The sequence below is a fragment of the Rattus norvegicus genome, chromosome 6, assembly GCF_021556685.1.
Source record: "Rattus norvegicus strain SHRSP/BbbUtx chromosome 6, alternate assembly SHRSP_T2T, whole genome shotgun sequence".
In the NCBI taxonomy this organism is placed as follows: domain Eukaryota; kingdom Metazoa; phylum Chordata; class Mammalia; order Rodentia; family Muridae; genus Rattus; species Rattus norvegicus.
Genome location: NC_141539.1, coordinates 60458722 through 60472823, shown reverse-complemented (window position 1 = coordinate 60472823; position 14102 = coordinate 60458722). Strand labels below are relative to the sequence as shown.

Sequence of the window (14102 nt, the reverse complement as noted above, 5' to 3'; positions counted from 1 at the left end):
GGTGCTGAAAAGAAGAGGAGTGTAGAGCAGTAGAGACTTGAGGGAAGCTGTGAAAAATGAAACATTGAGTTGGCTATGCCCTGAAAATATTAGGTAGAAAAGGAATACAACAGGCAGGTGAGCAGAGATTTCCATGGACATGCATGCTCAGAGAGTTGTGTAATCTGTGAGGGTCATTATTATTCTGCCAATCTATTTATAGCAAATAACATTCATCTGGTTGAGAACAGGACATTTTGGTATATTTCTAACAACTGAAAGTATTAGACTTCAAACTCTATATTATAAATTATGTTGATTTGAATTTCATTGTTTATTTTTTATAATCAGTTGATAGTATCAAATGAATGCCCTTGCTTAAAGTTTGACAGGGTCCCTGAACACTTTACAAAATAAATGGGCTCTCTGCTCCAAATAACTGAAAAATCCCTATATTACAGAATAAATGAGAGCATACTGTGCATGCATTGACCTGCAGAAACTCTTGACATTTGTTTCATCTTTTAAATTCTCTTTCATCCTTATTACATTCTTAGCTCTTTCTGTCCTCCCAGCTCCCATGTGCTCATCACAGCAACCATATTTGAATAAGATTACACATATAGACAGGAGCTGTGAAAGGGAAGAGTCAGCCTACATACACTTCATAGCCACACACAAAAATTGTGCATGTGACATCAAACCTACTGGCTAAGAAAAACTAAAATCATTCAAGAATTTGGTTTAGGTTATTGTGGAAAAATGCTGACATCAAAAGGTTGGAACATCTATTTTCTTATGCAAACACAGGGGAGATTTACAGCCGACGGTTTGGTAGGCATTTGAGTTTTCCAGGTTATTGCATATTAAAAGTCTTATTTTTTCATTTCTTGGTTATGTGTCAAATGTTCTGATTATGTATTTCAGATGTCTACTATTAAGCTTTCAGAGTGATAGGAAACCAAAATTGTTTCTTAAAGTACCTTCACTGGAAGAGATGAACAGTTAACGAAGTTGTTTCAATAGAACTAGAAATTGATAGGGCTTCTCCTACCTTATTGCCTAAATATTCTTGTAAAAACATGAAACACTGTTGTTTTTAGTTGCATTAAACATCCAATAAGAAAGAAAGGTTTAGACAGTGACTTAATTAAACTGCAGATCACAATTTCTTCTTGTTTTCCCCTTTCTCTGATATTCCCCATTGTAGGTTTTTTTTTTTGGTTGGTTGGTTGATTGGTTGGTTTGTTGGTTGGTTGGTTGGTTGGTTAGTTGGTTGGTTAGTTGGTTGGTTAGTTGGTTGGTTAGTTGGTTGGTTGGTTGATTGGTTGGTTGGATGGATGGTTGACTGTTTCTTTGACTGGATGGCTTTGAGACAAGGTCTCACTATGCTGCCCAAACTGCCATGGGATAGGGTGTGCAGACAAGAGTTGCTTCAGATTCTCAGAAATTCACCTTCTTCTGCCTCCCACGTGCTGAGATTAAAGTTATACACTATGATTCCCAAACTCTTAAACCTGAGTGAGGCAGTTGACATTAAATAATTAAATTCCAATTTAATATTAAGAATATGACATGCCCTTGAGTAATAATTTAAAATGTCTTGCTGATGCTCCTGGAACTTGTGGATACACCTAATCCCAGCCCATCCATCATCTCTCCATGCTTTGTCTCCCATGTCTGTTTCTTCAACTTTCTTTTTTCCATCCTATTCCTCTCTGCAAGAGGGAAGACAAGGGTCCTTCTCCTTGCAAGAGGTCAGACAAGTGTAAAGAGAAACTAAACATTTTAATAACTCTGGTTTAAAATTATGTTAAGACAGGAAGTACACATTCCTCTATATTTTATCATTCCCTGGTGTATAAAAATAAGTACGGGCACTGTGAGCATTACATTATAACCCTCTGTGCGTGTGCAAACTGTGAAGTACACATGGGAAAAACATGTTGCTTCAATTCCTTTTCCCCTGACAAATGAATAATGGTCACTTTGCACACAAGTTTTGAGTTATTTCCTTTGACTCAGATGATTCGATAAAATAAAACTGAATCATATTTTCAATTTCACACTAAGGAAACCATTTGAAAATTACACATCTACACCTCCCTCCACCCCAGCACACATACTTGATCTGACACACATGACCTGGAATTATTAATAAAAACCTATATTTGGCTTTAAGACAAGCTATAAATTTACTGTACCATTGAGGTGTATCAATAATTTAGGTGTCTATTGTATCAATACAATTGAAGTCACACAAAAGGGTCTATAAATTATTCTTGACTTTTAATACCTTTTTGTAACAATAAATATTCTAGTTATCATGGGTAAAGAACATTATGAGGTAAATGCATGGACTATAAAGTGAAGATAGATTTGAAAATTTGTTTTTATTTCTATAATTCATAATGATAAAGAGATAAAATATCAAGTGCCTCATTTTTCCATATATCCATCATTCTAAATAATTAAATATGAATAAAATAAACTTTATAGTAAAAACAAAAACTGTAATTTTTCTTCAGAGAAACTTTTCTGATTGGATAATTTTTATTTACATTTCTAATGTTATTCCCTTTCCTGGAGTTTCCTGTCCATAAGTCCCCTATCCTATCCCCCTCTCCCTCCTTCTATAAAGGTGTTCCTCCTCCCCAACTACCTTCCTGCCTCCCTGCCTGGACATTCCCTACAGGGGTGATTTGATGGGTAAATAAAAGCTCCTTCTGATAGTTGATTTTAATTAAGGAGTTCTATTCCTTTCTGTATTGCTTTTGCTTTTTACACCATGTTGTACTGAGATGGAAACAAAACTTTGGCTATGTACTGACTTCAGTAAATATAAAGTTTGGAAATCTTTAGACTTTCCTTATTCCATACCAATAAATGGAAGGGTTTTACATTTCAATGACTGAGAGGAAGTCAAACTCCAGTTATATGAATCCAGGGTAACTTCATTCCTGGATCAAAAAAGACCTCCTGGGGCTTGCAAAATCTTTATTATTTTCAAGCTACAAGAAATATTTTGGTAGAGTGCCGGATAACAGAAAACAAGTTCTGTGATCAGCTCACTTGGGCTCTTTCCAAATGGGAGAAAGTCACTCAAACTTAAAAATGTTCCCAAGTTCTCTTTGGATTAGAGTCAAAATTACCTTAGAATATGACTCTGCTTTTTAAATTGCAAAATGCTGACTTTTTTTGTTACCTCGCTTAAAAGGTAATACTATTTATGACACCATTTAGAATTGTAAATTTTGCAGATGGCCCAATTTTGAAAATTAGATTACATATACAATTTTAAGTTTCCACCTATTATTTTAAATTGTACTAATTCTTATGGAGTTAACAGCATGTCCCTAAACTAAAATTTCTATTTTATTATGTAAAGTAACCCACATTATAGAAGTCTATAGAAAAATTAATTTATATATCAGGTATATGAAATATTATTAAAGATGTTATGAACTCTTTCTAAAGAATAATTAAGCATTTTAAATGCCATAATCAAACTCATGAAAAATATAAGGATTAAGAAATGTGTTAAGTTTTAAGATTAAAAATTCTATATGCTGAAATTTGCTCCAAATAAAAGATGTGATTCTAAAAGGAAATATGTGCTTTTAAAATTTGTAATTATGAATTTCCCCGGTGTTAATGAGACAAATCTACCAGTGATGATGTGATATATATTTTATATTATACTATTGCCTAGTCTAGTCACTTGGCTCTTAGTAGTCTTCTGAAAAATAAAGTCATAATTTATATTCCATTAGACAGATTCCTGTGGGGCCTTAAAATGTGGAAATTCTTGTTTGACATGACTTGTCTTCAAGCCAAGCCCATTTATTTGAAAGAAACTTTGAATCACAAATTTTATTACATGGTAAAAAGTTAAAACAGACCTACACCTTCATTTCAAAGTACGATTCACAGTGCTCAATTTAAAAGTGTCGGTGGAGATAGTGGGGAATAAAGAATGATTTTATGTAACTAGATAGATCAATCTAAAAAAAAATCTAAAATAGTATGACTTTAGTTGACTGTTTTAAAGCGAATAGAGGCACTGTAACATAAATCATTAAAGTATACTAGACTTTTAAAATGAAGCCTATAGAGAAAAAATATAATTGCCAATCATAATTGTATCAAAGTGAAAAATTCTCCCTAATGTTTATTTTTAGGCAATGTCCCTGGCTATATTCAAACATATGAGCATGATAGATTCCTAATGCCTCTAGGTTTATTTATCCTCCTGATCTACATAATATGATATGATTTAAATATCTCAAGTGTCATCAAAACACAGATGTCAATGAATTCAGTGCATTTGTCTTCAAGCATGTCAGGGAGATTATGACCTGAGTTCAGAAAATTAAGAGACCTAATAAAACTCCTCCTTTATCTCCTACCACTGACTGATAAGTAAACCTTTATGGCTTATCTACTATCTTTTGTCCATTAAAAATATGTTCCTATCTACTTCTGCTAGTTTTTTTCTTTAATCCTTTGGATGTATCTTGTTTGAGATTTTTCCTTAATCCAAGACTGTATAATTCTCCTTTACTTTGGTGGCATTAGCATACTATTTACTTCACATGATAATATGTCCCAGTAGTCATAATAACTGACCACTCATTAATTAACCTCATTACTTGAAACTTCTCGAGAGCACAGTCTATGTCTTCAAAAGTCCTTTTCATCAAGGCATTCTGAATGACAACTCAAAATTTTAAGCAAGTGGGGTCCCATCAAGTCTTTTGTAAATAAAATGCTTTCATTTTTCTTCATTTGTCAGTACTGTTGCCATTTTAAACTGGACAGTAAAATATAATAACTGAGATGACCTATGTCGTAGCCTTCAAAGAATTTCACATAATTTATTTTCTACATATTTGGAGATAAACTTCTATAGCAGTTTATTCAACATTTATCTAACAAATACAGTCAATATACGTAAAATTGAAATTCTACCTGAATGAAGCTTGTCTTTCAAAAATGTTGCTGATTTGTGTCAAGACAAATAAGGAGGTATCCTTCCACTCACAACCTAAAAGCTCATTACTTCTTCCTGTGAAGGAACTTTACAATTCATTTTCTTATGCAGGTAGTCAGGCACTGGAATAAAAATAATTCCCTGAAGTGACTATACAAAAAAATTTATCAGCAGAAGTAAGCTAGAGCAAATATCTGTCAAATGTTTGAATAAAGGACAGGGTATATTGTATAGAAAGTCAGAAAGTACAAAACTGGCCTTTGGCAAACCTCTTAATTGCAACTACAGGCAAATATTAAGAGCTATTATTACCTTTATTGAATGGTTTTTACAGACAAGCAAGATGAGCAGAAGTAACATATTTTCCATAGAAGGATGTCTCCAAATTTTTAAATAAGAAGAAATAAATAATGGCCAGTAAAGAGAAAATTTAGTTTATTAGTAGCCCTCTGTAGGAGTGACCAACACCAACACCATCAAAAGATCTGTAAAACAGCCAGCAAGGGTTATGTGAGAACTGTAGCAAACTTAAAGAACTTTGTACTAGCCACCTGAGGATGTATCTCCTACTTTCTCTCTTTCCACAGGGGATATCATCTAGTAATGCACTCTAGGTATTATCTTGAAAGGAGCATTTCCACCCATCATTCTCTGACTAAAACTGAATATTAGAGAGGGCCTAATTTTAAATCCACTATGTGTATTTCCTTCCATTTTAGTGATGATACAAATAAAGCCAAGAAGCTTTAATAGGCATTCAAGAGTATTCCATCAATAACCAAAATGTGCTTTAATAAACAGTGCTTTCTATATTAAATAAATTTTGCTTCTTTGTTTTCAAAATTCTTATGTATTATGCTTAAGTACTAGTGTTCCTAAGAATTCATAAGAATTTCAAATTATGACTATTGTAATATATTCCTAGCAATTGTTACATTATCTTATTAGTTTAGCTAGTATTAATATTTCAATAACAAAATATTTAAGTTTAGGGTTTGGGGATTTAGCTCAGTGGTAGAACACTTGCCTAGGAAGCGCAAGGCCCTGGGTTCGGTCCCCAGCTCCGAAAAAAAGAACCAAAAAAAAATTTAAGTTTACTAGTACTTATAAAGCACTAAAGACTACAGGAACAGGTAAGCTATAACTTAAAATTCAGATCTTCCCATAAGGTAATTCCTATAATTTCCATGTAATTCCCATAAGGATATGAAATTACCTATGGACACTGCCCATTTCAAGACTTGTTTTTCATGGACACTGAGGAGCTAAAAATAACTTTAATGAAGCATAAAATAGCATCCTAACCTGTACGCATTTTATCTTTTTATTAACCTTCTGTCTTCAATGATCTGTATGCGACTCTATACCCACAGACAAATTTGTTTACACATATGCATGTGTACATTATAGCCTAGAATACACATATAACAGAAAACATAGGGTTTGAGTAGTTTTTTCCTGAGATTGTAGAGCTTTCTTATACTAAATATTCTAAGTGAATTTACTTTCATGCAAATTTTGTGACTTTATTTTTTTACTGCTGTCTATATTCCATTTTAAATATGAAATTAATGTTCATTTGCTGTAAAACATTGTTCAATTTAGCAATAAATTTGGAGTGAAAAAACTCTGTAGCAAAGTATGAAAATCTCTTAGTATACATGTTCAAGAGTGAAACAAATGAGACATGATTATTTTATTTTTCATTTTTAGAACAACCTTAAAAATGATTTCCACAGGGGCTGTCTTCATTTAGAGTGGGACCACTGATTAATCTCCAATATTTGTTGTCATATGTCTTGAGGATAGTTATTATAACTGAACTGAGGAGATTTACTGAAGTAATTTAAATTTGCATTTCTCTGATACCTAGGGATGTTGATCTCTTCTTTAAACAGTTATTTTATAGACCTTTGTGTTTATAGTTCAGAAAACTGTCGATTCATCATTTCACTTTTTGATTGACAAATTTATGTCCTTGATATATATATATAATTTGGACACTCTTTTGTAGTTTGATTAAAAACAATTGCATGGTGTTCACTTCAGTGGTCTGTATACTAAAATTGGAACAACACCGAGAAGATTAACAAGGCTGCTGAGCAAAGATGATACACAATTTAGTGAAGCATTCTATATTTTTAAGGACATACATATTCACACACACATACACACACACGCACACATAGACACACACACACATGCACATACACACACACACAAACCACCAGCAACAACAACCACAACCATAACAACAACAAAAACAAAATAATAAGGATTAATAATTTTTAGCCATTGATTTTTTTCAGTATCGATAGACTCAATTCTCCAATAAAAAGACTTACATGAACTGAATGGATGCTAAAACTGAATCCATCTTTCTTCTAAACACAAGAAACATACATTGACATCAAAGATAGACATTATCTCAAAGAAAAGGATTGGAAAAAGATTTTCCAATCAAGTGGAGCTATAAAGCAAGTTGGTATAGCCATTGCTATATCTACAAAATAGACTTCAAACCAAAAGTAATCAAAAGAGGCTAGAAAGAATATTTCATATGTATAAAAGAAATTTCAATGAAGACGATAACTCAATTCTTGTTTTGTTTTGTTTATTTGTTTCTTCCTTTGATTCTTTTTTCCTTTCAAGACAGGGTTTTTCTGTGTAAATCCCTCGCTGTCACAGAATTTTCTCTTTAGGTGAGGCTGGCTTTCAACTAACAGAGATCCTTCTGCTTCTGTTTCCTAAGTGCTGGGATTAAAATATGCACCAACACCGCCAGGAATGATGAATCCTTTGTTAATATCTATGTCTTAAACATTTAGACACTCCAGTTTATAAAAGAAATATTAGTAAAGCTTAAATCAGACACTGACCCTCCAAACTGATAGTAGGTCACTTTAGTACCCAACTCTCAGTAATGAGATGCATGACAGATTATCTAGACAAAAATTAACAGTGAAATTCTGGAGCTAACAGACATTATCAACCAAATGGGCCTTGCAGATCACTACAAAGATTTCATCCAAACACAAAAGAATATGCATCTCACAGAACTTTCTACAGACTTGGTTAAAAGCAAGTTACAAAGGATAAAAAATACAACCTCTTGTATGCTATCAGGCTGCCACAGATTAATGCTGGACTTCTGCAACAATAGGGAAAAACCAGAAAGTCTTTATCCTCATGGAAGCTAAGTAACTCTCTACTCAATGATAGCTGAATAAAGATAAAAATAAAGACATCAGAGACTTTCAAGAATTCAACAGAAATGATTGCAAAGAATACCAAAACTTATGTAACACAATGAAAGCAGTGTTGAGAGGAACTTTTATAGCACTAAATACCTACATTTAAAAAAATATGGATATATTTCATACTAGCAAATTAATAGTACAAATGAAAGCTATAGATCACAAAGAAGCAGCAGGCATACCCAAGAGGAGTAGATGGAAGGAAATAGTCAAATTTATAGATAGAATTAATAAAACAGAAACAAAAACAAAATACAAAGAACCAATAAAACAATTGGTTAAGTACTATAACAAAATCAACAAGATAGACAAACCCTTATACACAATTACTAAGAGATGAATGAAGAAGAATATCCAAACTAACAAAATCAGAATTGAAAGGAACAGTATGACAATACACAATAAGGGAGTCCAAGAATCATTAGTTCAAACTTTAAAAATCTGTTCTCCACAGAATTAGAAAATATAAAAGAAATGGATAATCTTCTGAATAGATACCACTTATCAAAGTTGGATCAAGATCCAATCAACAATCTAATAGATCTATAACTCATATGGAAATAGAAGCAGTCATTAAAAGTCTCCCAACTCATGAAAGATCAGGGCCAGATGGTCATAGCAGAATACTCAATCAGACTTTCTATGAAGAGCTAACACCAATACTTTTCCAATTATTTGCCAGCATAGATTAAGAAGGAACACTGCCAAATTCATTTTATGAGGCTATGGTCACCCTCAACAAAACAAGAGAATTATAGACCAATTTCCCTTCTGATCACAGATGCAAAAATACTCAAAAAGAAAATACTCACAAACTGATCCTAAGAACACATCATAAAAATCACCTACCATGATCAAGTATGCTTGGTATAACATATGAAAATAAGTCATTGTAACACTATATGAACAATCTGAAAGAAAAAAATCCCACATTTATCACATGAGATTGCAACAAAGACTTGGCCAAAATTCAACACCCCTTCATGATCAAAGTCTTATAGAGATCAGAAATTCGAGGGGCATACCTAAGCATAGTGAAGTCGATTTACAGCAAGTCTATAGGCAACATCAGATTAAATGCAGAGAATCTCAAAGCAGTTCTACTAAAATCATGAACAAGATCAGTCTGTTCACTCTTAATTTACTATTGAAATGGAAATTTAAGTTCCAACTAGAGCAATAAGAAAACTAAAGGAGATTAAGGGAATGCACGTTGGAAAGAAAGAAGTATCAATATTTACAGATAGTACGACAGCACACTTCAGTGACCCCACAACTTCTACCAAGGACCTCCTATATCTGACAGAGATCCACACCGTTAGAGATGTGACAGGACAAACGGTTACCTGAAAAAATAAATTCAGAGCTCCCCTACATGAAAACTGGACTGAGAAAGAAATAAAAGAAACAACAGCTTTCGCAATAGTCACAAACTATATAAAATATCTTGGGGCAACCCTAATCAAGCAAATGAGATACCTGTATGACAGAAACTTCAAGTTTTTGAAGAAAGAAAAGCTGGAGATGTCAGAAGATGGAAGTTATCTTCCATGCTCACGGAGTAGAACTAACACAGTAACTCACCATCCTATCGAAAGGAATCTCCAAACAGAATGCACCTTAGGTGCCCCTCAAAGAACAGATAAAGAAAATGTGGTACATTTTCATAATAGAGTATTACTTAGCTGCTTTATTAAAATGACATCACATCAAGAAATTTACAGACAAATGAAAATGGATAGAGTTAGAAAAACATCCTGCATGAGCTAACTCAAAGAGTAACAAATACAGTGTGTATTCATTTATAAAGAAATATTAGCTGTTAAGCAGATGATAATCAAGCTACAATTCATAGACCCAGAGGGGAGAGATAAAGTAGAGGAGTCAGGGGATTTAGGAATCTCCCTGTGAGGGGAAGATTTTACAAGCAGACTTGGTGCAGGTGGGGACAGAAGCAGAGCAATTAGATAAGGAGAGTTGGAGAGAGAGATTGCATGAAAAGATGGATAGAATAAGGGGGAGCTTTTGGGCACGTATGGAAACCTAATGCTGTGGGGAAAAGTATTTCAGGGCAATGGTGGCTCAGATCTTGTGGGAGTAGACAACCAAATGTCTGATTTGACCTAAGGCCTAAGATAATGATTGCCTAAGCAAGAACACGAGACTAGCTAACCTAGAGATGTAAAGTCAAACCAAACATTACTGGTCTAAAAGAAAAATCAATAAAATGATTCCTAATGATATTCTGCTGTGCCCATAGATCAGCGCTTTATCCATTTATCATCAGAGAGCTTTCCTCTGGCAGCAGGAGGGAACAGATACAGAGACCCCCACAGCCAGACATTATGGAGAGAGAGAGAGAGAGAGAGAGAGAGAGAGAGAGAGAGAGAGAGAGAGAGAGAGAGAGAATGCAAAGGTGGGGGGGGGGAGAACGAGAATATTGGAAGCCTCCATCAAATTCCTCCTCTTAGAACTTAGAGATCAGGGAATCCCCCAGAAAAGGAAGCAGAAAGACTCTAGGAGCCAGAGGGAATGGAAAACACAAGGTGAACAAGGCCTCTGAATCAACTAAGACAGATATGAGCTCACAGAGATTGAAGCAGCAAGTACAGGGCCTACAATGAGTTTATACCAGGTCCTCTGCATACATATTATAGCTTCCAGCTTTGTATTTTTATGGGACTCCTGAATGTGTGAATAAGAGGGTCTCTGATTATTGTGTCTTCTTTTGGGACATGTTTTCCTTCTCCCGGGTGGCCATGTCCAACTTAAATATGATAGCATTTGCATCACCTTACTTTATTTTATATTATTTTGTCACGTTTGGTTATTATCTCTTTGAATGGTGTTCTTTGGTGACGAGAGAGTACGAGGAATGGAGTAGATCAGAAAGTGCAGAAAAGTGGAGAGGAACTGGGAGGAGTAGAGGGAGGAAAAACCATAATCAGGATATCTTCTATGAGAAAAGAATGTGTCTTAAAAGACAAAAATACTAAAACAAATAAAAAATTGTTACATATTGGAAAGAAAACTGGCTTCAGAGCTAGTGGAAGGGATAGGATAATATAATATAATATAATATAATATAATATAATATAATATAATATAATATAATATAATATAATATAATAGTATAATTCTCTCCATGTCACCTTTGCAGGTTGTCAAATTAACATTGTGTATATCTCTATCTCTATTCCTTGAGCTTCAAATAAACTTTAAAATAAAGAAGCATCCCATGCTGTCTGGAAGAAAAGCTTCTCTCATCGTACTGAGCCTCAGGATCCCAGCACCAGGCTCCTTACCTGCTCAGTGCCAGTCTCAGGATTAGCAGCTGCCTTGAGCAGACACATAGTGTTAACGCTGAGGAACTTGGCATGCTTTCCATAGATCAACGTTTGGTTTTAATTTAAGGAATAAGTTCATTAAGCAATGTTATTTAAACAAACCTAAAAGCTCTCATCATAAGCACTCATATGCAATAAAAGATCAGAACTAGAGCAATTTACCTTCTATTTGCTAAAAATGCCAAGATAATATTTTTAGCAAAAATTTCCATTTCATTCTTAGCTACAACTCTGGAGGAAATGAGCCAACAAAAAGGAGAAAAAGTCGGTGTCTATCACTTTGCCAGAAAAAAGCATATTTGCATACTACTTGGAAAAATTGTTTCTTGCCTTCAAGTTAATGTATAAATAACAGATCAGTATTACAAACTGTTAAAATTCAATCAAATAAAAATTACCCTTCCTATGCTTGCTATCCTATCAACCTGATAGCATCTTAGGGTATGAAGTTTTGAATAATATTATTACATGATTGGCACACTTGGAAATGTGGGGATAACATCATTTTTATTGTCATATTTTAGTATTTATTTTTATATATTTATATAGTTAACTATATATTATTAAAAATATAGTTTCTATTTTTTAGTATGTCAAGGTACATTACTATCCCATTGATGCTGCTATGAGTTATTATAAGCCTAATGGCTTTACATGGCACAAATGTATGATTTTGTAATTGTGGTCAGCTATCCACAGTGGGATTGACTGTTCTAAATTCAAGGCATTGGCAGGGCTGCATTTCTGGTGGCTCTGAGGGAGAATCTGTTTCACTGCTCTTTCCAGTCTCTGGATGCTGCTTACATTCTTTGGCTCATGACTGTCTTTCATCTTCAAATCAGTAACAGTCTATCTCATATGGCATCACTCTAACTCTCCTGCCTCCTCCTTTAACTTAGCCCGGTGCTGTGGTTACATTAAGCACAGGCCGTCTATAAAAATTGCCATTGCTTTCTGTTACCTGATTAGCACATTCGTTCATCTACAACCTGAAATTCTTCTTGCCATATTGCATAGAAAGATTCCCACATTCTGTTCTAGATATTAGAGCATAAGCGTGCTTGGAGAGACATCATTCTCTCTTCCAAGGATGCAACAAAAGTGCTACTAAGAGTAAAACCAAGAATACTTCATCGCATTCTGAATTATTAAGTGCCCTAAAAAGCTACCAAGAACATAATAGGGAAAAAAATCCAAGAGAGGATGAAGACTCATAAGCTACAATACTTCAGGGCAAAGGGCAAGATGGCTCTGGCAATCACTGACCTTTGCTTTCTTCATAATTCTATAACTGAGATAAAGAGGGAGTCCAGACATGTGATGAGGTAACATACAGAGAACCGTCCTCCAGTGAATCCAAAATGCTTAATGATACTATCCCAATTCGTCTTAACTGCAGAGAGAGTTGTCTAGCCCTGAACATATATGAAGGATAAATGTCACCAAGAAGTTATACTTCTAAGGCTGGCCCTGATCAGATTGACAGCCAGGTTGACATTTCTCAGGTGGCTTGAATCCCAATTGGGATTGCTCTTCCAGAAGCTGACCAATAGTGGGCAAAAACTCTCTGGATCAATTCACTTTCATCCTATATTTTAATGAATTGCTGTAATCTTTAAAAATCGGTGAAAAAGGTGTACTTAAACATCAGATTTATCAGAAATCAAAAGCAGCCAAGGGACAGCACACAGCACAGATCAGACACTGAACTTCAGAAGTTATCAGATATGGTTCAAAGAGTATCGGGTTATCATCTTTAGGGAAATATAAAATACATTTGAAAGTATTTCAAGGAAAAAATACTAAAAATAATATGTTAAAGTAAAAGAGCATTGAGGATTAAAAATGTTAACATGTATCTGTGAACAAGTAGATGGATTTAAAATCAGTTTATGGTACCAGACTAGACCATAAATCAAAAGCATGTGAAGAGTTAAGCACTGTGACTGAGGAATAAGCTGGGGAAGGTGGAGATGAGGGAGGGAGAGAGAGACAGAAGCAGAGACAGAGAGACAAAGAAACACTGACATGTATGTGTTTATATGGAGTTTCTGCAGGAAACAGCGGAGAGACCTGAGTGCAGTTGGCATTCAAAAATCAAGAGGCCATAACACCAAGCAGGAAAAGGAATCTTAAGCTTTGCTGTAGAACAAAAGGAAATGAATCCTAAGCACAAAATATTAAAAACTAAAAATGTTGCAAACTAAAAGAACATGTTTAAAGTTTAAAAGGCAGAGGAGATGGGCATGATGGCAAAAACCTTTATTCCTAGCACACCAGAGTTCAAGACTAGCCTGGTCTGCAAAATGAGTTATGGAGACCTTTCCTCAAAATGATCAAAACTAACTAACTGAACAAATAAATAAGCATAAAATGCAGAAGGAAAATAAAGGAAATATTCCTTCAGATTCCTCACAGTTCAGCAGGCGATGGCTCCCTGAGAAGAGCAAGTGTTTGTGTCTTTAATGTCCTGAGAGAAAAGAGCTGAAATCCCAGAATTTTAAAGGTGTTGTCAGGGTGGTGGTG

General features: G+C 34.5%; 1 protein-coding gene and 1 non-coding gene across 2 annotated transcripts in view; one reads left to right on the top strand and one right to left on the bottom strand.

Moving 5' to 3' along the window:
- Agmo (alkylglycerol monooxygenase) overlaps positions 1-14102 on the bottom strand; it is a 343612-nt gene that overhangs the window by 103573 nt on the left and 225937 nt on the right.
- Positions 7011-7115, top strand: LOC120093298 (U6 spliceosomal RNA). The gene has a single exon (XR_015623655.1). It is a non-coding gene; the product is annotated as a U6 spliceosomal RNA (small nuclear RNA).